This window comes from Papilio polytes, unplaced genomic scaffold (assembly GCF_000836215.1).
Source record: "Papilio polytes unplaced genomic scaffold, Ppol_1.0 DF824035.1, whole genome shotgun sequence".
NCBI lineage: Eukaryota > Metazoa > Arthropoda > Insecta > Lepidoptera > Papilionidae > Papilio > Papilio polytes.
In genome coordinates this window covers 678,925-704,451 of record NW_013525169.1, presented here as the reverse complement: position 1 = coordinate 704,451, position 25,527 = coordinate 678,925, and the positions used below count along the sequence as shown (strand labels likewise).

The 25,527-nt window shown below is 32.7% G+C and overlaps 1 protein-coding gene and 2 non-coding genes across 3 annotated transcripts in view; 1 reads left to right on the top strand and 2 right to left on the bottom strand.

Annotated features, from left to right (window-relative positions):
- The window catches only part of LOC106100866 (G-protein coupled receptor moody-like), a 34,796-nt gene extending 30,054 nt beyond the window's left edge, over positions 1-4,742 (bottom strand). The window contains exon 1 of the mRNA XM_013279930.1: positions 4,458-4,742. The gene's annotated coding sequence lies outside the window, so the exon portion shown is untranslated. The remainder of the gene's footprint in view (positions 1-4,457) is intronic.
- Positions 4,743-22,562: 17,820 nt separating this feature from the next.
- Trnal-cag lies at positions 22,563-22,646 on the bottom strand. The gene has a single exon. It is a non-coding gene; the product is annotated as a tRNA-Leu (tRNA).
- A 1,981-nt stretch (positions 22,647-24,627) lies between these two features.
- On the top strand, positions 24,628-24,711 carry Trnal-cag. Its single transcript has one exon. It is a non-coding gene; the product is annotated as a tRNA-Leu (tRNA).
- Positions 24,712-25,527: the final 816 nt, after the last annotated feature.

The following is a 25,527-nucleotide window of genomic DNA, read 5'->3' as shown; positions in this document are numbered from 1 at the left end:
TAAATGTATATTTGTAAATTGTATATATTTATGCAGCTGACTGTACAATTTATACGATATATAATTTACTAGCAGTTCCCGCATCCGCATGCAATTATAAAAACTTCATTTTATTGTTTACATTTGTCAAATTCTCAAGGCAAACGTCAAACCTTGCTTCTTTAATGTTGGTAGCTTTTACTTAATGGCTCCTGTCCCACGTGATGTTTTTTTTTTTTAATTCATTTACTCCGTCAGTTTAATAGCGTGGTAATGTATTGCCTAAAGCGTATCGTAAGTGTAGGGCTTTTTATTAATGAAACAATTATTAAAAAATATTCAGTGATTGCTAAGATTCTACGCCACGAAGTAGTGTTTTCACTTTATTACATTATTATAGACAAGCAGATATATACAATTGTTTTAAATTCTCAAACTACCACGTACTTACAAGAGGATCCTCTCAGTGTTCGCTGCATAGTTCTATTGGAACATGTGCGCAACATACTGTCATGTTTCCTTTTCATTAGTGAGAGATTGCGCACGTGTGGAACAAACTGTCACGATACAAAAGTTTCAATTTTGTCACCAAATTAGGATTACTCTGTTTATCTTATGAAAATAAAACTAACGTTGTGTGAACATCGATACGATGGTTACGGACCGATTTTGCTATTTTTTGTGTTTAAAAAAATGTATCTCGATTAAATTTGGCACGGAATTTATTTTTCTGTTTTTTTTTTGTCGTAGCCTAGTTTGTATATGATACTTGACAACTTAATGTTTCAAAGTCTTCCGTAGAAAAATATTTGCAAGCAATTCTTTACTGCTTACAATAGTGTATTAAACATTAGCAATATGCTAATCACGTACAGTAATTAATTTTAAGCTTCAGTCATGATAATAACTGCATAATGCGAACTATAAAATGAACATTATTCATTAAATTACTTAACAGAATGAGTCATGACATGCGCTTCGTTGAATCGATTTTACAGACATTACTATGATGTGCTTTACCATAAATCAATATATACTATTATAATAAAGCGTAAACACACGCGTCTTTGTTGCCTAAGATGTCAGCAATTACAGCATATTTTTGATTAATACTTTTATTGATAAAAAGCTCTACACTTACGTCACGCTTTAGGCTATATATTTTCATGCTATTATCTTAGGGGGTATATATTTTGAATAAAAACCGTAATGTGGGAACCTTGGCAATCTTGCTTCCTTGATGTTGGCAGCAACTTATGGTCTCTTTCCCACATTAGGGTTTTCATCCAAAATATTTACTCCCTAAGTTTAACGGCGTGGAAATACATAGCCTAAAGCGTGGCGTAAGTGTAGGGCATATTATTTAAAAAATAGTTATTCAAAAATATGCTGTAATTGCTGACATCTTAGGTAACAAGGAAGTGTGTATTTACGCTTTATTATAATAGTATAGATTACGTCACACACTGAATAATTTAACGTCAACCGGTTTATAATAATGTTATGAATAACATATTGATGTATCTTAGTTTCGAGAAACCTTTGATCGCAGGACGGCTTCGATGTTATTAACGTATTCTTGGTATTTTCTAAAATTAATGTCGGTGATCAGTCGGTTTCCTGTTGTTTCCACGGTTTGTCAACTCGACGGAAACTCAACACTTCCATTGAAGATTTACGTTGTAAATATATTTATGAATTTAATAGTTTTACGTTTTTTTTTGTAACAAACTTCTTTTTAGACTGAAATGTATTCGTAGACTAATATATTTTAGTATTGATTATAATTCTGTATCTAAAAGTTCAATTGAGAAAAGTTAATCGATATTTGTCGACTTATTATTTATACTTTTTTTATTTTTTTTTTCACAGATGTTATTACGATATCTACTCAGTTTTAATTACAACCGTTGTTACTATCTAAACATCCTAGATATTTTTATCTCCAAACTAGCTTTCGCTCGCGACTCCGTTCGCGTCGTATTAAAAAAAAGGTAATAGCCTATGTGTTCTTCCAGACTATGCTCTACATCTATGCTAAAGTTCATCTAGATCCGTTCAGTCTAGAAACTCTAACATCTACCCATCCATCTAAACTTTCGCATTTCTAATATTACTAAGATTAGGAATGGATCAAAGACATGTCATTTCCACCAGCACCCAACGTCCCTTTCCCACAAATATGTTAGGGGGAAAGAGAGGGCGGCATAGCGCCGCCCATAAAAAAAAGAGATGACATTTGGCTGAAGCAATTCTCGGTAAAATTATGTTTGATAACTTACTTATAACACTAAATTAGTTAATAAACATATACAAAGTAATAGCACCCATTTTGTACTGATTTAAATTCACAGTGTTTTTTATGCTGACGGTACTGCAAGTTATTTCTAAACTCAACATCCGAACACATTGGTTTCAGCTCCCCTGTTTTGGTTCAATAACGAATCACTTCCTCGGGAAGTCATTTCTCAGGAAGTGGGTAATATCTGTAATATCTACACTAATATAATAAAGCGTAAACACACACTTCTTTGTTGCCTAAGATGTCAGCAATTACAGCATATTTTTGAATATTTCTTTATTGAATAAAAAGCCCTACACTTACGTCACGCTTTAGGCTATATATTTTCACGCTATTAAACTTAGGGGGTAAACATTTTGGATAAAAACCCTAATGTGGGAAAGAGACCATAAGTTGCTGCCAACATCAAGGAAGCAAGATTGTCAAGGTTTGTCATGTCATGTCATTTCGACATTTGCTATTGATAATTTGACAAATGTAAACAATAAAATAAATTTTCCATAATTTCATGCGGATGAAGTCGCACGGGAACAGCTAGTAACTAATACAGGTTAAATGTTTTGCTGGTGAATTTAATCAAAAATCAATGTCTATCCTATATTCGTTAAAAACCTAGACACTATTGTTCTCTTCTACGAACGATGTTTCTTCAGTAAGTAGCAATAGGGTAGTTGCCGTATATTCCACGCACAAAATCTTAATTTCCGACTACTCTTTTACCTTAAACCGTGAGTAATTGTCTCATATATTTCAACATACATATCATAACATGAATAAAATCAATTCACGGAACATTTGAAATTACAACTGTACGATGAGAAATATTTTAGTTCGTAGTCAGCAGTCGCATTTCTCGTTGTAATAAAACACGTTGAATTCCATCGCTAAGAGAATAAGCAAAACAATTACAATTAGTGTTGTAAACTGAGCCTCATTCGTGAGTTGTAGAACAATATTTTATAACATTATTAAATATTATTAGCGTTTGGATAAACATTACAAGTAGAACTGAAGAGTCGCTTAATTTTCTGACGCTAAATCTACACTATAGTTTGTCTAAATAAGGTTAGTTTGATAAATGACGCATATGAATTATCGAATTCAATTTGTATGAAGGCAAATGCCATACTTAATAGACAGGTATCGTAGTGACGAACAAACACATAGCGAACAATTTTTAACTATCGATATTCGGTTTAAATAATTATCAAACTCAACTAAAATTATTATTTTCTTATGAACTAATTTAAAGGACAATTCGTAATTTAAAGGACAGTGTAGAGAATTTAGCGATGACGGAAATAATAGCAAAATCTAATTCAATTACGTACGGCTGTAGTAGTAATAAACATTTATTTACTCTCATTATTTGTTATGGTCATTATTAATTTGAGAAAACAGTGCTTTTTTTTTTCAATTTATGAGTTATAACTATAAATCTATCGATTCCAACTTCTATAAGAATGAAAATCGAAAATCGATAAGATTCATGATTGATTACACAACCCATCCCTACTAAATTTGAAGTGAATTGTCAAACTAATCTAACTTCTTTAGACACAATATAAGGGGGCTATTAGTACGTATTAAAGAAATCTGAGTGGAGCTGTCAGAGTTTTCTGACATCTATATTTTTATTGTCACGTATTTCTTGGTTGTTTATATTTTTAACAACGCTGATTAAAACGTTTATTGGTTAGTTATAAATTTGTGTAAACATTTTCTTGAGCTCTTAACATTTTTTTTTATAATTTGAAGCAAGCTATGCTTCTGGTTGATTGGACATATTTAAACGGCGGTTGTTCATTTAAACGAGTTAATTGGTGTACCCTCTGTGGGTGACACATCGTATTTTTAACAATGGTGGCCAATTAAAGATGGTGTTAACTGCCTTGAATAATCGTTTGTTAAATGTACAATAGCAGTTTAAATGACTGCGGGTTTAAGGACAAACGGGTTTAAACATTTGCTTTCTTTAAATGAGCCATAGTTGATAATTGTATTACTACACAGATTAAATAAGGAGAAATATTGGAATGTATTATCCGTGACATTTATTTTTTTGTGTATAAAATTGAGATGAAAATGTTTGATTATTATCGCGAATTACGTGACTTAAAACCATGCAAAATTAAATAGTACGTATCTTATGTGTAAATATTTATAGTCTACTTACCAGTTATCGTTTCTGAATCAAAACAATCCCAAGTTATTCAAGACACCGACAAATCAATTTCAGTCAAATAACGACGTATTTCTTTAAAAACACACAACAAAACGTAATACAATGTTGTCAGTACAACGAGTCGTACGATATAATTTATTGTACCAGTCATCCCAAATGCACTTGCAAATTATTTCATTATCGAAATTATTTTAAATGTTATTCGCGCCAATTTTTGATTGTTCGATATACGTGCGTCACCGACGGCGGTGTCTGTCGTACTGAGAAAATGTACACAAACTGACATAACGAACGGTAGCACAATGCGCTCGCGCATAAAACGCGTTGAGAGGGACAGAATGACTCACTCGCCTATCCACAGCTGGCTTCGTCATTCATAACTAATTGTACAATCTAAGTTCGATCTTTATCCGTTACAATAAAGTTCTTTTTTTACAAATATTCTACAGTCCACCGTCACACATTCAAATTAAACGGTTTTCAACTTTATGGAATTGTGATAAAGTTTATTTTTGATATGTTAAAATTATTTTCCCGACTTGGAGACTAAACGGCATTTACAATGACTGTGGAATGACTTACCTTACCTGTTTGGAATACAAATTGCGTTTAGTAATGTTGCACAGATAGCGATTTGCATTTTTGCAATGAGGTTAGTCAATCTTGTCAGCAGGTACTTAAAGTAAAAAAGCTGACACAATTTTATTTTAAATCAAGGCCTAATCTATACTGTTATAATAAAGCGTAAATACACACTTCTCTCTTGCCTAAGATGTCAGCAATCACAGCAAATTTTCGAATATCTCCTTTTTTAATAAATAGCCCTTCTCTTACGTCACGCTTTAGGCTATACATTACACGCCATTGAACTTAGGGGGTAAATATTTTGGATAAAAATCCTAATGTGGGAAAGAGACCATAAGTTGCTGCCAACATCAAGGAAACAAGATTGCCAAGGTTTGTAAAGCCATGTCATTTTGACATTTGCAATTGATAATTTTACAAATGTAAACAATAAAATACTACCGGTCATTTGTCAATCACACTGGATTCCGTCTATCTAGTTAACTGCTACTCAAAATTTTAGTCTTGTTTCTTATACTATCAATTATTTTCAACCTTGACCTTGGCGAAAGAATCGAAATAACGATGGGGTCCACTAATCATTAAAAGAAGAAACAATAAAATAAAATTTTCATAATTTTATGCGGATGAAGTCGTTTGGAAACAGCTAGTATTAATATAACAATTAATTTCGCTTTGGTAAAATTTTGTATCTAGTTAAAAGTAAATTAGTAGATAATATATAGCGGCAACCACCTGGTACACCAGCCTATATTTAAAGTGCGATTGTGGGACCTTTAAAATTTCATCACGGACCTAATTCCGATATAAAACACCCCTTAAAGTCGTGACTTGCTTACGCATTGTGGAGTCCTCTACTTTCTCGTTATTATTCATAGCTTATATGGTTCTGGAATATTATATGCAAATTAAACTTATCCATATGTTAGAGTGTTGGGGGCTCAGGGGTTTCAGCACTTGATTTGCAAGCCAGAGGTCCTGGGTTCGAATTTAGCCGTGTAGCAATGTGATAGTTTAACAGTGGTAGTGTCTGCTTTAACATCTTAGCACGAATGGGCTGGCACGCGCGGTGTTATATCACGACTACTCAGAAGACAGGCGTGAAATGGAAGCAATTGCATGTTTCGTCTGATGAGTGAGGTGCCGGAGGCCTAATTTAAGTCCCTTTTTCTGTACTACCCTTTTCTTATAAGGAGAGGATAGGAAGGGGAAGTGGATTTGACCGCGGAGGAGATCCATAGGAAAGGACAATATCCTCTTTATGTGAGTCTCCTCCGTCGGATAAGGGTAGGCAATGCATCTGCGATCGCAGATGTCTATGGGCAGCGGTCGCTTCGCCATTTTGGCGGATTCAGGCGGCCGCTTGCTCGTTTGCCACCTTAAGTTATAAAAAAAAGATTATCGACTTTTCGAATTTCATATGTACATAATTTGCCCGACGTTCTTACGGTGAAGGAAATCATAGTGATGCTTGCACATACCGGCGAAGAAATTCAAAGACATGTGTGAATATGTTGATGACATAGAATGCAACAATGTTTCTCAAGGTCAAAAAGTCAAAAACCGATTAATTTTTATTAATCCTGGTACAAATAAGTGGTAATTAATTATTTTATTCATTATTTTTTTATTTCAAGTTGGTTTTGGTATCGTGTTTACAATAAAATGCTTCAAGAGTGTATTTCTATATAAACTAACGTAATTGAACTGTGTATTGTCAACACAGCGACGCCATATTAGATAAGCCACTTGCTTCGACCAATAGTGTGCGTTTTAGAACTTAGCGAGGGAATTTGAAAAAAGACACTTTTTAATGATTAAATTTTGCCACTAAATCACATTATATTTAAAAAAAATCTTTGCAGGACTGTTTTTATAGTAAAAAAGTATACTTAAAAAAGTTTGGTACAATTTGGCGTCATCTGCATATTGCCTATTCAACCCGCGTTTGGCCAGCGTGGCTAACTTAGGCCTAACCACCTCTTACTTAGAGTAGGCTCCGAGCCCCTCAGTGGAGACGTATAGTGATATATTTACGTAGACACATCTATAGGCATATAGGCTTGAATAATCTTAAAATGTAAAAAATGTTAAGTTGAAACTAAGTAAGGTTTTACGACTACTAAGCTAAGGTAAGTTTCGCTTTCTATTTTTCTCTAGATCTGCAAGATAATTAAGAAAATGCAAGCTTTTCATCCGCAAAGAGAGTAAGCTACACAAAGGATTTTGTTAGACTCATGTTATATTAAAAATAATATTATTCATTAAAAGCCTGCATAATAAGAATATTTAGTTTAAAATTAATACTTTGTTTTTAGATTTATAACTTTAAAGTTTGCTATTTGTCTATGAAGGATGCAATTATTACCAACGTTTGAATACGAGTAAAAAGGGGGTAAATTATACAAAAAGTAAATTGGAATTATTTTTCATTTTATAATTCAACTAGCTTTTGCTCGCGACTTCGTCCACATGGATTAACAAAATCGAAAGCAGTGTATCTCGGGAAACGTAGCTATTTCCGGAATAAAAAGTAGCCTATGCCCGTCTATGTCAGCTACCTTTCAGTGAAAGTCCTGTCGTAATCGGCCCAGCCGTTTCAGAGATTACCCGGAACAAAAACGGCTTGCGAACAGACAGACAACAAAAAAATGCGATTTTCGTCATCATCCATCTGAAATGTGGAATTTTTCTTTTGATATTTTATTACAAACAGACACTCCAGTTTTATTACATTAGTATAGATATGATAACTTTAAACAATGATGGTAAGTGAAGCATAGTCGATGTTTTTACAAAAATCATAAACATTTGTACTTATGCTAATATTTCAAAGGTTCATCATCATCATCATCACCAGCTCACTATATGTCCCCACCGAGGGGCTCGGAGCCTACCCTAATACGGGGTGACTAGGCCATAGTCAACCACGTTGGCCAAGTGCGGGTTGGTTGACTTCACACATATCTTTTGAATTTCTTCGCCGATATGTGCAGGTTGCATCACGATGTTTTCCTTCACCGTAAGAACGTCGGGTAAATTATGTACATATGAAATTCGAAAAATCGAAAATCACATTGGTACATGGCGGGATTCGAACCCAAGACCTGTAGATTACAAGTCAAGTGTTCAAACCACTGAGCCACCGACGCTCCTTTCAAAGGTTAAATGTTATAAATTTTGTATCCGAGTTTGATAACATAATACAATTCGTCTTATCAGGAACGTGTCTGAATTCATGTGCGAATTCACAGTTACGTAACTTGAACTGCTTAAATGATAAGAGTTGAATAAGTTAAAACACAATTTAACTTTGATATTCGAATTTTAAACAAGTATTCTAAGCTCTTTCTTGATACGAAATTTCGAAAAAATACTTCGAGTATATCGACAGAAATATTTTAAAAACGCCGTAAAAATCTATACTAAAAAAATAAACATATAACATTACAAATTAATAGTTACATATGAAGACAATTATTAGAGTATTTAGAGTATTATCTCATAAGGAAATTCACACCTCAAACTTTTACACGAGGGTAATAATGCAGAGCAATAGATATACAGTACTGTTCTAACTAGTTATGTTTAATCAATAGCAGTGTTGCAATATCAACCGCTTCGTTGTACTACCCTCGTGTGAAACTAGGTTTACCTAAAACTTATAGTTAAAGCTCGTCTCAATCAAGTTGGACTAAGCTCATGCTACATCGCTTGTAAATGTCGATCGCATTTAATCATACTAATCTTACTTCATACTAATATTATAAATGCGAAAGTTTAGATGGATGGATGGATGGATGTTTGTTAGAGTTTGTAGCCTAAACGGCTGAACGGATTTCGATGAAATTTGGCATAGAAGTGGAGGATAGTCCGGAAGAACACATAGGCTATTCACTTTTGTTTTTTTCAATGCCACGCGGACAGAGTCGCGGGCGAAAGCTAGTAACTTTATAAAACTTTAAGCACATAGCAATTTCTTGCATAGGATTTTATGGCCTTAACAATTTAATCTGAAAGCTTGCATGTCGAAGTTTTTTCATCCAAGTTGCGAAATAAAAAAGTTTTAAATTTTGTTTGTAGGCGATTTTTTTTAAGTTCAATTCTTATGCAAATTGTAATAAAAACTATAAAATTCTTTACTTAGTTGTGTAAAAATATACGATTTTAATAAAACAATCTTGTTTAATTTTACGGTACCTTTACGATCCCTTTACAGCGTCCCGTCAAAGGATACAAGTTAAAAAAACGTGGTAAGGACAACGTTTGATGTTTGAGTATCCTCATTGCAATTAACTTTGAAAGAGAAAAAAAAGTAAAATTTAAAAAGGGCGTATGTAACATAGAGGGATCACTTTGATCGTTTTTTTATCGTAGTAGTTGGCGAAATACCCTCCCATTACTCCCCTTTCCATCTTTTACCTCCTCCTAAAAATACCTTTATGAAAACAATAATTATTTAAAATTTAATTATTAATAAGCGCCAATAGCCTAATAGTTTGTGGTACGGACTACCGATTTTTCGGTCGAGGGTTCGAATCTCGCCATTCGACTATTGTCGTGAACCATATCCTAGCACAAGCCTAGAACTTAGTCGGAATGGTTAAAGGAAATATTAGTAAATTAACAAAAATCTACTAATATTAAAAAAATTAACGATTTACAATTGCTGAATGAGATATAGTTACATAGGTATTTTCTTTAAAAAGAAATTAAATGGCTTCATATTTTCTTAGCTATCACATACTTTTAAAAAATAGGAAAATTGCTTTTTATAAATAGAAATAAGAATTTACGAAACTGTTGTATGATTGCTTGAATGACGTATTTTATGACGTCGAGAAAAACTAATTTTCTAAAGGAATAAATTAAGATGAGTTTTATTGTCTATAAAAAATAAAAAATAAGAAATAAAAAAAAGTTAATATTTTACAATCAAATTACTCATTAATTTACATTTATTATCAAGCTTTTTCCTCTACAAATAAAGAAATAAATCACACTTACGCTTAAATGCCAGAAGAAAACAAGCAAAAGTAAACGGCTGTGAAGGAGCTATTCATTTTGTCCAAGGTAAGATAATTTCATCTCGACTAAGCTGTATGAAGCTCTAAGGGATTTAGAAGAGACATTTCAAACGTTTTCGGTTTTCTTTGTCCGTTAGTCAGACCAGGGTTAAGTTAATACGTTTTTTAACCTCTACTTTATAACCAAGTGGCAATTTAAAAATTAAAGCAAATCATTAAAACATGTTTTAACTTACTTCCACTTTCACCTATAAAAAAAACATTTTTTTTATAATATGAGGTGGCAAAGGAGCAAGCGGCCACCTGAATCCACCGAAATGGCAAGCGACCGCTGCCCATAAACATCCGCAATTGCCTACCCTTAATTGACGAAGGAACAGATGTACATAAAAAGGACATTTCCCCTTACTATGCGTCTCCTCCACCGTCAAATCCACTTTTCCTTCCCATCCTTTCCTCTGAAGAAAAGGGTGGAAAGGGAAAGGGACTAAAATTAGGCCTCCGGCACCACACTGATCGGACGAAACGCGGAATTGCTTCCACTTCACGCCTGTCTTCTGTGTGGTTGTGGTATTGCACCGTGCGAGCCGACCCATTCGTGCGAAGATGTTAAAGCGGGCTCTACCACAACAGCATACCATACGACTTACGTTACCATAACACACAATTGTTTTTTCTAGAAGTCTACGCAATCATTTTGATTTGTCGCGGGCAAAAGCCAGTATAAATCTAAAACAAAGGATCTACGTAATAAAACAGTGGATTTAATATCAAGAAATTTAAGCAACAATTAAGTACAAAAGAGTTATAAAGTTGGGTACATCACAAATGAAATACGCACTTAACTTCGAAGCCTTTGTCATCTACGTTCTGCTCGTAACGTTACAACTAAACAAAATTGAGGTTCCATTTTTTATTTGTTAACTTTTGTATTACTGTGAAAATGAAGTAGGTAATAGAAAACAAATAAACAAAAATAAAGCTTAAATGCGATGTAAAACGTACTAAAGTTCACACTTTGTGCAATAATAAAATTGTATGTTTTGTTAAATGGTGGAGAAAATTTTTTGTTCCATTCCACAATAATTTTCTAAAGTTTTTTTTTGAGTTTTTATGTACATACTTTTTACATTGTGTTTAAAGTATTTATTACATGTTATTACGTATAAATTACAATATCATAGATTAAAATAAAAGTCTTTCTGTCCCACTAGTTTTTATTTCTTTCTCAATTCCTAATGCAATTTATATGCTACAAACGACTAGAACAAGCTATGACATTTTTTTTGAGGAAAAAGTAAATGAAAATTGTAAACTTCTTATTAACATAGAGCTAATAATATTACTAATTTCTTTTTCTTTCCCAGTTATTCGGGGTCGGCCTTCCTTGTCCTAAGTCTCCAGACAGCACGAATCTTAGAGGCTTGTTAGTCAAGTTTTATTTCTAACTAGCTTTTGCCCGCGACTCCGTCCGCGTGGAATTAAAAAAAACAAAAGTGTGTAGCCTATGTGTTCTTCCAGACTATCCTCTACATCTGTACCAAATTTCACCGAAATCCGTTCAGCCGTTTAGGCTACAAACTTTAACAAACATCCATCCGTCCATCTAAACTTTCACATTTATAATATTAGTTAGATAACCTTACTAAATCTAATATAATCTAGTAATATTACTAAACTTTGTTTGATTGTAATGTATAGGCTCAAAAACGACTGGACCGTTTTTTTTTAAATTCTTTCACCATTTGAAAGGTACATTATCCACGAGTAACATAGGCTAATTTTTTAATAACTTCACGCGGGTGAAGTTGCGGGCAACAGCTAGTATGTAATATTTTATGCAGCAAAATCAACCGACATGTAACTATAGTATAACTTTGTTAGACTATCTTTATATCTAGTGCAGTATTTTATGACTTGTATCAATTTTTATGTAGTCTGCTGTGAGTTATTGGCCAGTTAAATTGTAAATATATCAAATACATCGAGCCATGTCTTACTTGATGTTCCATCTTCAAGTATTGATGTATTCTGGACATTTATATTCCGAAAGTATTTGAACTGTAAGATCGTTATTACTAACTATAAACTTATGCGATGTTAGCATGTGAAAATTCGTTTTGGAGAGTCAGCTTTGCTCCGGCTTTATAAACTGAAATGGCGACTGTTTTACGATGCAGACGAATTCTATCGTAACCCGTCATTTTCTAGCTACAATCTCAGTCTACAAAATGCTACGTGACTTGTTTTACGTTCTAAATGACAGTTATGTTTTGGGGGTTTTTGATTTAAAATTAAATGAGTGTTCATATAAAAGTTGTCATGTTTTTTTGCGGTATGAAGTCATATAAACATTTTATTTTGTCGTTACCATAACCAGATATTCCGCTTTTATTGTCTATTCTAGTACTTTCGTACTGTGATTCCCGTGACTGAAACATTACAGAAATGATTATTATTTTCGGTGTGAACCTACGATCATATACTAGCTTTCGCCAGCGACTCTGCTCGCGTGGAATAAAATAAACAAAAGTGAGTTACCCGTGTGTTCTTCCAGACTACGTTCTACATCTATGCCAAATTTCATCCAGATCAGTTCAACCGTTTAGGCTACAAACTCTAACAAACATCTATCCACCAATCTAAACTTTCGCATTTATCTATACTATTATAATAAAGCGTAAACACACACTTCTTTGTTGCCCAAGATGTCAGCAATTATAGCATATTTTTAAACAATTCTTTTTTTAATAAAAAGCCCTACACTTGCGTCACGGTATAGGCTATACATATTTAACGCCATTAAACTTAGGGAGTAAACATTTTGGATAAAAACCCTAATGTGGGAAAGAGACCATAAGTTGCTGCCAACATCATGGAGCCAAGGTTTGTCATGTTATGTCAGTTTGACATTTGCTATTTCAAATTGCAACACAATTTGACAAATGTAAACAATAAAATAATTTTTTCATAATTTTATGCGGATAAAGCTACACGGGAACAGCTAGTATTAGTATACAGTATACCTTGTGTATTTCGATGGGTGTTTTATTACACAAATTTATGACCGTATTATGAATATGAGAACGATGAGAGTGGGTCGATTATGGAAGTGTTCGACATCCTCATTACATGTAGGGGGGACACGATAAACAAACAGCGGGTAACACTTTGTCAAGGTAACGCGAATCTGTGTCACTGCGTTTGATCAATTGAGGTAATTCAAAAGTTGGGAGCGTATTTTATTGAACTGCGCTGTGAACTATTATTGTATAAAAGGTCGACGTAAACTTCATGCTGTGTTAGTAATATTTTTAATTTAGACGCTGAATAATAGATATATTACGCTTGGTTATTTTATCTTGAAGTCATTCTCAAAAAACCTTATCGTATCACATTTCGTAACGTAATCGACGTAGCAGATTTGTGCAGCGCCCCTACCGGATGTAATGTACACTAATAATTGTCGAATGTTACGACTACTTTCTCGCAACTGTCTCTTAAATTATCGTGATAGACCCTCTGTAATTTAAATGACAGAATAAAATCCATTTACAAAAATACACAAACGACCACTACTATACGCATTTTGGTGTCTCTAAAAAACACCACAGAGTTATTGTAAAAAAATAATTTCTTTGCTAATGGTTATTGCTAAGTCGTTGTGGTTGGCAAGTAAAGGAAAGAAAATGCCGTGGTCACAAATACCTTAAACACAAAGTAAGTTTAATTAAATGGATTTTTTTTTTATAACTTAGTTTTAATGAGACAGGAAAGATAATTTACTCCGTGTCCTTATTCTCGTTGAAAATTGCTTTCAATATAAGAGTACTAGAAAAGGAGGGTCGTTCGCATAATTAAATTTACTGTTTGCGTAGGCTGTACTGGATATGACATTTGATGATAATTATGGTCTAATATCGCAATTTGACAAAAGTTAAAAGTGAAGCCTTAAGCATCTTCAATCATCCCCCAGACGTTGTAAGGGTCGACAGCACATTGCGTTGCTTACAAACTTCCGTGCCGCACATCTCTATCAGCCTTTACATCTGAATTCAGCTACTACACAATCTGTCTATACCTTCTTCAGTATTAAAATAGCTGGGTAGTCATTTACATCCATTTGTCTATGCCCTTTGTCTCTTCATAATTAATTCTATGGCTGACTCTTACTTTTGTACGTCATATCTAAGTCTTGGTATTATTAGACACAGTCGCTACTCTTATATTAAATTCCTTAAATCTCGGTTCTCATATTATTTTTCTTAATGTTTAATGGCATTTTCTCCGAAATAAAACTGTGAGGCGGATCAACAAAGCGATCAAATGTAAGGAATGTACCCCGCAAGCTTTCTTATTGAAGTCATTCAAATGACATTGTCGAAGTTCAAAGCGCCGGGAACAATGTTCAAATGTATTATCACCTTGTTATTTTCTGGAGAAATCTTTTCGTACATTTTTCCTTTGCTTGATATTTTCACTTACTTCAGCGATATTACATTCTAAACCGAATAATTCTGTCTTTTCTGTGTAGTTTTTCAAAGTCCACTTTTTATTTTATTTTATACCAAAATTAATACTTTTATTAAAAAATATGCTCCTTTTTCTTCTTTTAATTGCACACAAAATATAGCAGGGATTTTTAATTGCATTTCCATGTTATTTACATCATTAAAGTTCTTTTTAGTTTTGATTGTTAATGGATCTTTTTGTTTTCAATCATCACTTTGGATTTAATTACGTATATGTCGAGTTTCTTAAAAGAAAATAAATTAAATTCATAATTTAAACTCTCTATCAAATTATCTTTATATTCGTATGCAACGATAAATTTTGTTTTATTTTACGTTTCTTGTTACAAATTATATCCTTCCATTGTATCTAAAATAATTTATTAAACTGATAAACCATTTCTATCTTAATAAAAGGCAAGAAATGAAGATCGTTATAAATGAAATATTACGTGGTTTCATACAAAAATATTCGCTATGGCCGTCGCACCGCCATTAATAATAAGACAAGGGAATCAAATTTACATTTTAAAGCCGCCCTAAGTGATTAACCTTTGTTATAACTTAAAGCTTGAATTGCATAAAATACTAGCTGTTCCTTGTGACTTCGTCCACGTGGTATGAAAAAAATAGTAAAAAACTCAGCGTGTGTTACTCAGTGATACCGTAGCTTTTAATGAAAAAAAAAATATTTGAAATCGACCCATTAGTTTTTGTGTTATTTAAATACATACATAAATACAAATCTTTCTCTATAATATAAGTATAGATTACTTAACTTAACTTACATAGAAAAGTTTTCCGAAAAGCTAGAAAGCTACCAAATATAAAACAGTGTCATTATTAAGAATTTTACTGAATAAGCGCCATTCCATATTTAAAAACATGCAATGCACTTTACTTCTTGTTTACGAAAATGCATTGCTATCTCTTTCATTTTTTGGAAAGTAATAGAGACAAAGATGTTTTTCTACTAGTGTTCCGGAGTTCGAATCTAGTGATTACATCTTCAAACTAAGCTCCCACAATGCAATCCAGTAAAATAAACTAATGTAATTTTTAAATACGCAATAATTAAATTTACTTGCAATTTTAATTCGAATATAAAGTGAGTACTCAACACACACACACATACACACAACACAAATAGCCATGCACAAAAAGTACCTGGTATTTTGATTAAGAGAAGGTACTACATCCTGTAACATAGGTTAACACCGACCATAGGAGACAGTCCCCAAAAAACAGTGGTAGAGCCCGCTTTAACATCTTCGCACGAATGGGCCGGCTCGCCCGGTGTAATACCACGACCACACAGAAAACAGGCGTGAAGTGGAAGCAATTCAACGTTTCGTCTGATGAGTGTGGTGCCGGAGGCCTAATTTTAGTCCTTTTTCCTTTCTACTCTTTTCTTAAGAGGAAAGGCTTAAAAAGAAAAGTGGATTTGACGGTGGAGGAGACGCATATGAAGGGGAAATGTCCTCTTTATATGCGTCTCCTACTCCGTCAATTAAGAGTAGGCAGCGCATCTGCAATTTATTCAACACAAGAACACAAAACTTTCTTCTTATTAATTTTGTTTGATTTACATTTTAGAAAAACAACTTTAATTAAAATTTTGGTAAACAACTTATGTTTACGCGACATCGTAAATTGCAGGGACCTTAAACAATAAGTCCCAAAGCAATTAAAAAATTCTTACTTTAAATAAATAATTACCATTAAGTTTTAAAATGGATGTATAGAATCTCTGGAATAAATTTTAATAATGTCTAGACGTCTTCATAAATTCAATAAAATTGCTATTAAAATGTATAATTTTTTCGCTATTAATTTAGCATTAAAACTTTAGTTACATGTTTCTAATTTTTTTTTGTACCAAGAAATAATCTTACTTCTTACTAATCTTATAAATGCGAAAGTTTAGAGGGATGGATGGTTAGATGGATGTATGGATGGATGGATGGATTTTTGTTAGCGTTTGTAGCCTAAATGGCTGAACGGATCTCCATGAAATTTGGCACAGATTTAGAGCATAGAACACATTGGCTTTTATCCCTGGAATAGCGGTTCCCGTGGGATTCATTAATTAAGTTTTTTTTAATGTTTACTCGATCATTCTGCAACGGTTCAACATATCTTATTGAAATTTGGCACAGATATAAAACAAAGTCTGGAGTACACATGGGATAAGCTTCATCCCCGAGAAATGTCCGGTTTTCGAGGGATACGTAGCTATTTGTAATTTATATAGTTCGTATGTTTTCTAATACTACGCGGACGAAGTTGCGGGCAGCAGCTCGTTTAAACTAAATATGAAGTGTTAATATACAAATAACCATTTTAAATTGAAATTGATTAAAAAACCGAACCCAACAATAATAATTAAATAAAATAAATTAATAATTAAATAAAATAAATTAAGTTTATCTACTGTGAACTTTAATTTCACATGAAAACATTGTTATAAAAATACCACTACTCTTAACATATCTATTGAACGTGAAAAAAATTGTTAAAAAATCGAATGAAAAAATCTCGAAAACTAAAAATGGAAGGTAAGTAAAATCAGCAAATCTTCGTAAAGCGATTTAAAAGTCATAAAACAATCCAGTGTTGTCGCTGACACAGCGTTAGATCTCACGAGATATTCGCTTCAAAGATATTTAAGTAGTTAACTACTTACGTTTTTATACATAGTGTTACTGAGTGGTCTATTAAACGTTTAAAGGATTTTTGAAATCTTTTTATAGGTGCAGTAGATAAGAGTCGAGACTAAACTTTATTATTATTATCTACAAGTAAAAAAACTAATAAAAAAAGTTTTTTTTACTTCAGAATCTTTGAAAATAACGTAATTTTTACATTTTATTTTAATGGCACAATGTTATTGCATTTATCAAATACAACATATTGCTATATTTTTTTGCCAGGCGTTAAAAAAACTTTTACATCTTTAATCTATTCTGTTTAATCAAGCGACACAGGTACTTAATTATGTAAATTCCTATCCAATTATTCATTGTCTTCATAATTTGGAATAGCTTTAAACAATTCTTATTCTAAATACTATTATATTAGTGGTCAAACGGAGTACACATTCTGCACCGTGAGTAAATATTACCTTTATACTCGCGAATACTTCGATGCTCGTAATCCAAGTCATTAAAATGTCATTTTCACTCTTCAAAAGAAAGTGGGGCTATAATTTCCGTTGTGTCCCGTCAACGCGCTCAGCCATTCACGACTCATTACCTTTTTTTGGCACAACAGGATTAAGGAAGTCGGAGAAAACATTCAGTTACGTAGATTGCAGAACAATACAAAAACGATATGATCAGTATTAAAAAGGATTCTATGATCTTTACTAACCTTAAAATAAATGTTAAATAGTAATAATTACTGAGCAAAAATGTAGTGAAAACCGAACCAAAATAAATAGGGTCGTGGATTCTTTTAAGTAAGTATATCTTTGCTTGTGGAGATGTGACGATTTTCAAATAACAAAATCATACATATGTCTAATCTATACTAGTATAATAAAGCGTAAACACACACTACTTTGTTGCCTAAGATGTCAGCAATTACAGCATGTTTTCGATTAACTCTTTTTTAATAAAAAGCCCTACACCTACGTCACGCTTTAGGCTATATATTTTTACGCCGTTAAACTTAGAGGGTAAACATTTAAAATAAAAATCATAATGTGTCAAAGAGACCATAAGTTGCTGCCAACATCAAGGAAGCAAGGTTGTCATCATGTCATGTCATTTTGACATTTGCAATTGATAATTTGACAAATGTGAACAATAAAACGAAATTTTTATAATTTCATGCGGATGAAGCCGCACTCGAACAGCTAGTGAACTGATAAATTACTTTGACAAAATTCACATTCGACAAACTATTTCATTTTGTCGATGGTAATATATCCACTTCCTAAATTAATGGTTTTAGATTTACTCGTAATTGATAATAAAGATTCAATAGAGTTATTTTTGAAGAAAGCTGTCTTGTAATTATAAACGTCATTACCGAAAACCCTTTCTGAAGAGTTGACTAACAACGGAAATGAGAAATCCTTACGGGCTTGTAGCGCAGATATGTGTCGAAATTGTCTAAAATTCTAATAATATGATCATACACAGGATACAGGCATTGCCCAGTGTGGCCATCACCAGATTAACTAGAACAACTTAAGATAAAATTTTATTTTTAATTTCCTGTTATGTATAATTTTAAGTCATTGTCAAAGTTATTTGTTTCGGTACAATCTTTTTGGTTTAATACATATTTTTTAATTTTTTGTTTTATTAAATTACATTCAAAACAAATGCTGTTTCATAGCGAAAATATTATCTAAGTTTTTTTTTTTTTAATAAAGCCCAAGGTTAACAATTAATCAAGGCAAAACGTCTGACTGCAATCACATTAATCTTGCAAGAGTCAAATAGAATGAGATTGTTTAGAGTATATCCACAGTCAATTCTTAAATTGAATCTATAACTCTGCATTTAAATATATCTTGGGACAAAATAAATTTCTATCAACGTTCTGTTATGAACAAGTCCTTATAGATTTAAAACACTAGGCCATCAATAACCCCCATTCTTCCATTATTATAAAAAGGTTACGTTCATGCCGCAATGAGGCAGTACGATAGTTATTAGCAGTAATTTGGTACCTTCAGATTTTATATAATTAAATTTAGTAGTAGTTAAAGTGTGTGTGTTTTTTTTTAAAGTATCCACGGAAGGCCGTCCTAACAGTTCCTTATTTCGTAGTACAAGAAATAGTAACTCATTCATCGTAAGTTCTCCCCGTCTGATGTCTTCTAAGTCCATCTGATGAAAATTTTGATAAAAACGAAAAACACTAATAATGGCATACATTTTGTTTATAATCAACTAGCTGTTCCCATGCGGCTTCATCCGCATGAAATTGTAAAAAAATCATTTTATTGTTCACATTTGTCAAATTATCAATTGCAAAAGTCAAAATGACATAACATGATGTCAAACCATGGCTACCTTCCTTCCTTGATGGTCTCTTTCCAACATTAGGGTTTTTATCCAAAACATTTACCCCTAAGTTTAACGGCGTAAAAATATATAGCCTAAAGCGTGTCGTATGTAAGTGTAGTGCTTTTTATTTAAAGATTTATTCGAAAATATGCTGTGATTGCTGACATATTAGGCAACAAAAAAGTGTCTGTTTACGCTTTATTACATTATATTATAGACTTATTTGTACTGTTTCAATATTTCTGTAACTAACCTTAAATTCATTGGAAAATACATATAGAACGATTATTGTTATCACGAATTCCAGTTCTAAAAACATCAATAATTTACACATTCTTTTTTTTTTTTATAACATAAGGTGGCAAACGAGCATGCGGCCACCTGAATCCGCCAAAATGGCGAAGCGACCGCTGCCCATAGACATCCGCAATGGCAGATACGTTGCCTACCTTTATCCGACGCAGGAGGAGACGCACATAAAGAGGACATTGCCCCTTCCTTTGCATCTCCTCCAACGTTAAATGCACTTCCCCTTCCCATCCTCTCCTTATAAGAAAAGGGTGGTAAGGAGTAAGGGACTTAAATTAGGCCTCCGGCACAACACTCATCAGACGAAACACGGAATTGCTTCCATTTCACGCCTGTCTTCTGTGTGGTCGTGGTATTACACCGAGCGTGCCGGCCCTGCAGTGCTAAGATGTTAAAACGTATGTGTATGTATATACATATACGCTTTATACATATGTATGTATGTCTATACAGAAGAATCAACTAGAAGAACCCGTCAAATAGGAAATGTTTTTTTTTTTTCATAATATATAATATAGTCTATATCTATACTACTATTCTGTTATAAGGAGGAAAGATTTGTATTCGAGCATTTTAGAATGTATAAGAAATAACACAAAAACTACAAAGCCGATCAAAAAACCTTTCACCATTAAAAAGCTACATTATCAGTGACTAACATAGACCATCTTACTAATCTTACTAATATTATAAATGCGAATGTTTAAATGGATGGATGTTTGTTAGAGTTTGTAGCCTAAACGGCTGAACGAATCTCGATGAAATTTTGTATAGATATAGAGGATAGTCAGGAAGAAGACATAGGCTAGTCACTTTTTTTTTAATACCACACGAACGGAGTTGCAGGCGAAAGCTAGAATTTTTATATTTTTTTCAATTCTAAAAACGGAATCGCGGGTGTAAGCTAAAATAAATCATGTTCAGCGTTGAATTGTTGTACCGTATAAATGCTACAACATAATAAATGATAGATAAAATATCTGCAGGTTTATTATTGCGGTCGGTAGCATCTTGTAATAACTTTCGCATATTTGAACGCGCAATAAACCTCGAGACAATAAGTTCGTAGAAAATGCTCTTTTGAATATTACTTTCAAACGTGAAATCCGCATAAAAGTGTAATTTGCATAAAGCATTTGCTATGAAGAACATCATCAGTCGTAGAGTTCTCGTTAATATTTTATTATAAAGAGCTTTTTAAAAGGTTAAGAATATAGACCATGGCGAAACAAGTAACCAAATTATTCAGCGATTACTTTTTCGAAGAAAACATTATTAGCGTACTAGTACGTAGTAGAAACTCAGTGTAAAGTCAGATTGTATTACCTCAAACAAAATTTGTAAACGTACAATTTAAATAACATATTTCAAACAAAAATCTTGTAAAGATATCTAAGACTAGCTTTCGCCCGCGACTTCGTCCGCATGGTATAATAAAATACTAAAACGAGTAGCCTATGTGTCCTAGACTATCCTCTACGTCTATACTAAATTTCAACGAAATCGTTCAGCCGTTTAGGCTACAAACTCTTACCAACATCCATCCATCCATCTAAACTTTTGCATTTATAATAAAAGTAAGATTATCAGCAAAGTGATTATTACAGATGTAAGTACGCAATTCAAACTTCTCACTTACAAGGTAAAACTCGTAGCACCTGTCAAAACAACGTCCAACTTCGTTATTCGATTTCCAAAAGGAAATTAAGTTTGTTTTGGACAACATCTAATTTCCAACTAAATATTTCGATCAGTTGAAAATTCCACATCCGTTTTTCAATTTGCTTAATACTGCAAACTTTTTTTAATCAATTATCGAGCCGAAAAAATTCTAACAAATCTTCTGATCAAAAGTTTTAATCGAATTTGAAGTTCCTAATCGCGATACGAGTACGACGAATAAGTTTTCGGTTGCGGGATCAATAAAAGTTTAAAGTAAATAACTATTATTGCTTACGGAATATTCTAAGATTCCATCATACTACATAATCTATACTATTATAATAAAGCGTAAACACACACTTCTTTATTGCTTAAGATGCCAGCAACTACAGCATGTTTTTGAATAATTCTCTTTTTTAATAAAAAGCCCTACACTGACGTCACGATTTAGGCTATATATCTCACGCCATTAAACTTAGGGGGTAAACATTTTGGATTAAAACCCTAACGTAGGAAAGAGACTATAAGTTCCTGCCAACATCAAGGAAGCAAGGTCGCCATGGTTTGACATAATGTCATGTCATTTTGACATTTGCAATTGATAATTTGACACATGTAAACAACAAAATAAAATTTTTATAATTTCATGCGAATGAAGTCGCATGGGAACAGCTAGTAATATTATAAGAGCGAAAGTTTAGATGGATGGATGTTTGTTAGTAGTGTAGTTTGTAGCGTAAACGGCTGAACGGATTTACATGAAATTTGGTACAGATGTAGAAGATAGTCGGGAAGGACACATAGGCTACTTTTGTTTTATTAATTCCACGCGCCCTGAGTCGCGGGCGATAGCTAGTTTTCACATAAAAAATAAGTTTTAAGACAAGCGAACGAATGTTTCGAGACAAAATTATTTGAAATTTCATACAAAAGTTATTTGTTTCACAACAAGATAAAAATGTGATACAAAAAATATTTTGTCAGAAGTGGGATTCGAACCCACGCCCACAGAAGTGGACTGCGACCTGAACGCAGCGCCATAGACCGCTCGGCCATCCTGACTTATCCCTACATCGGATAATACAAAACTACTATTAAAATAAAGTGGAAATCCTTTTAATTAACCTATTACTTCAAAATATTATGAACACGAATTAATGCAACAAAAGATTTTCATTATTTTGATTAATTAAATGTTTCAGCGATTGTTCTAAATTTGATTGAAATTTGATTGAAATTCGATTTCATTACAATACAAGAAATAATTAGACGTTCTGTTTCGTGAAGCAATTAAAACTTAAATCCGTGTCGACACATTTCAGCGAACAAATTTTCTTTTAGGGAAGTGATTGATTTACTGGAATTCCATCCGCACATTCAACCGATGTAGGCTTTTAAGTCATGATGGATTGAAAATTTCTATAGAAGGGTTCAAGTTGAGGTCAGTTATACATTTAGAAGGTCGTAGTAACAACAGAATAATTTACCAACACATATATAACATCAAGAAATCGACTGACTCAATTAGTTCCCAACTCACTAAAGCCTAAAGTGATAAAATTTGATTATTAACTAATCAATTTTTGGAATAAAACCTTTCTGAAAACTTACCCTTGAGTGATTATTCACCACGAGTTTCCTCTGCTAAGATACATGCAAAAAATTTCATAAACATTGGGAGCATTTGATTTGAAATATAAGTCGTGATGGCCGAGCGGTCTAAGGCGCTTCGTTCAGGTCCACTTCTGTGGGCATGGATTCTAATCCCACTTCTGACAATGTTTTTGTGTAAAGTAACTCTCACTGTCTTGAGGTGGAAGGGACAATGTTTTCTTATAGATATAGGCTATTACTAGTAATCAATTGCATTCAAATTAAGAATCGAACTCAATATTAAACAAAAGAAAATCAAATCTTATTTTTCATTTAAAATAGATCGTTTTTTATTAGAGCCTTAAATATTTCTTATCTGTTTTTGTTATCTAAAAGTCTCGTAATCCCTTCTATCATTAAATCGGGATAAAGGGATTTCGTAAAAAATGGATTGGATTTGTGGTCGGAAGCATTCTTTATCAATGTTACTTTATGGAATAAACTTTGTTAATTACTGGTATATATTTGTTATTAATGTACGAGTTTGATAGCTATCGTTATTATTATTTATCTCCAGTACTAATAAATTGTTGCAATTAAAATTTTCTTCCTTGTTTGTTCTTACAATTAAATGCCACTTAAACATCAATTTTATAGAATAAAAAAACTGTATTAATCGGATTCCTTAAATGTTTTTAAAAAAGCTAAATAGTTGTGTAGATTTAATTAAAAGTTATTATGCAACAATCTATACTATTATAAAAAAACTCACACTTCTTTGTTGCCTAAAATGTCAGCAATTACAGTATATTTTTGAACAATTCCTTTTTTTTAATAAAAAGCCATACACTTACGTCACGCTTTAGGCTACACATTTTACACCATTAAATTTAGGGGGTAAATATTTTGGATAAAAACCTTAATGTGGGAAAGAGACCATAAGTTGCTGCCAACATCAAGAAAGAAAGATTGCTAAGGTTTGTCATGTCATGTCATTTTCACATGGGTACAATAAAATAAAATTTTCATAATTACATACGGATGAAGCCGCACGGGGACAGCTAGTAAATTATATTCCGAGAAGTAGAGCTTTTTATTTAAAACCTACATAGATGTCGAATTAACTAATTTATTTCGCTATAAAAAGAAATAGAGAAAGACCAAAACCAATTAATAATTATACTACGTATTAATACATTTCAGTAATTAAAATTTCATTCAGCAAGTAACTGAAATTTTTATCATAAACGTAGTTGACTTATTCAATTAAGGAAAAAAGGTAAATATATATAATTGAAAATAAAATAAAAATAACTCCATTAAAAATGTTATTTGTTGACATTTTAATCTTTAGGGCTTAGAACTACAGAATTTAGCCAACATTAAAATTGTCCTAATTCGATATGTAATCTTTCTCAAACGATATAAAAAATTCACTACTTTCTATCAAGTCAGGATGGCCGAGCGGTCTAAGGCGCTGCGTTCAGGTCGCAGTCCACTTCTGTGGGCGTGGGTTCGAATCCCACTTCTGACAAAAAATTACTTTATTTTAAAATTTGAAAAAGTTTTACAAAATCTCATGTATTTGACCTAAATAAATAAATAGGGCCTTTAGGTAGCGCTACATGGGAACCAACTTCTCTGATACGTCAAGATTGTAACAAAACTTCAAGTTGAAATATGCAACTTTATTCATTTCCACAACTTCAAACCTTCGCTAGTTACTAAGAAGTTGCTGTTTATTATTTGTGATAATGAATGTTATCTATACAGCCGTCTTTTACTGTAACTTGTACAATATATTGCCATCTTTATTTGATCAAATAGAATAAAAGGGACGTCAATATTTATTAATTCAAAATTCACTGCAATGGAGCTCTACATTTACAGAAATCATAACATCATTATCGTGTTTTCGTTACTACATAATACAGTAAAACTAACATTATAAAGGCGAAAGTTGGATTTTTCTTGCCATTTATCTAGAAAATGACTTTAAATCGATAAAATTTGACACAGACAGTAACATAGAAACAACTTACTAATTTTTTAAATCTAGTCCGGGCGATGTCGCGGGCAAACACTAGTACAATATAGTTTTACAAGGCGTATCATAGATAATAAATTGACGCAAAGACTGTTGACATAACCTCTTTTCGGTGTAATCTTTAATCTGCCCACCAACTGACCTAAACAACTTAATGGTACGAGGGTCAAAGCTATTTGAACTTAATTAAAGACGCTGTGCTTTGTAAACTTAACTATGGTGAGGTTTCTTTATAATTAACAGAATGATTTTCAACAGTTAAGATTCAGACAAGAAATATTAATTATTATAATAATTATATGG